We start from the raw sequence: 1,052 nt of genomic DNA, 5'->3' as shown, positions 1-1,052 counted from the left end.
ATGAAAATCCAGATACTGAGAAGGTAAGATCTTCGACACAGAGAAGGAGTAGCGCAAGGTTGATCAGAAAGCTGTGATTTCACACATTTTTCCAAAAAATCAAAGTTGTTCCTCAACTCCAGGGCTATCTCCGCTTTGTGTTTGCTCTCATAAATGGAATTTACCCACATAAACTCGTGCTCTAAATTTCTTTGAAAAGAACTTAATTAATGTATCCATTAACAATTTTAAGTTCATAAATGAGGGCAAGGGGGATGACTTGCATTTATTTCAAATAGTATTGTATTGCTTCAAATTTCTGTCTTTAAGTAGTACTTTGCCATTAAAATACAAATATCAGTATGCTACATTATATATGGTTTAAACTTCTCTAAGATCTTCCCATTCACAACAAGGTAAATACTATATTCTATTCTATTTTTAATATTATATCCTTCACTAGCTCTATCTTTCTATCAAAAAGCTTCATTAAGCAATATCTTGCTTTTCACTTGTTATTCCATATAATTTTGCTAGGATTTGCTCAGTTTTAAATAATAATAAATAAGAGCTGATTATACATCAACAGTGTGCCAAGTACTTTACATGTGACTTCATTTACCTCAATTGTATAGGTTAAAAAAAAAACGGAAAATAGAACTGAGTCTCAAAGAAGTGAAGTGATTTCTGTAATATCACACATGTATTGGCAGAGTCAGGATTTGAATCCAGTTGTGCATAAGTCTCCAACTTATGACTCCTTCCACTATACCATGCTGTCTGTAAAATGATATGTTCCAGACTTCCTGGCCCCTCCTTTAAGAGAAACATTTTTACCATTCTGAGACAGTTTAGTATTGTTTAGATCATGAGCACTAGAACAAAACTGCCTACATTCAAATTTCATCTATCTGTAAAATAAATATGGAAATACCTCTGATCCCTTGGGCTTTTTACATGCATGATGTAGAGAGAGAGCAAGAGAGGGAAAAAGAGGAGAAACACCTGTAGCACTGCTCTACTGGTTTTTGAGGTTTTCCCCCACAGGTGGGGCCTGGGGGCTTGAATCCACG

Source organism: Erinaceus europaeus, chromosome X, assembly GCF_950295315.1.
Source record: "Erinaceus europaeus chromosome X, mEriEur2.1, whole genome shotgun sequence".
Lineage (NCBI taxonomy): Eukaryota > Metazoa > Chordata > Mammalia > Eulipotyphla > Erinaceidae > Erinaceus > Erinaceus europaeus.
Note: the sequence above shows the minus strand (reverse complement) of the source record.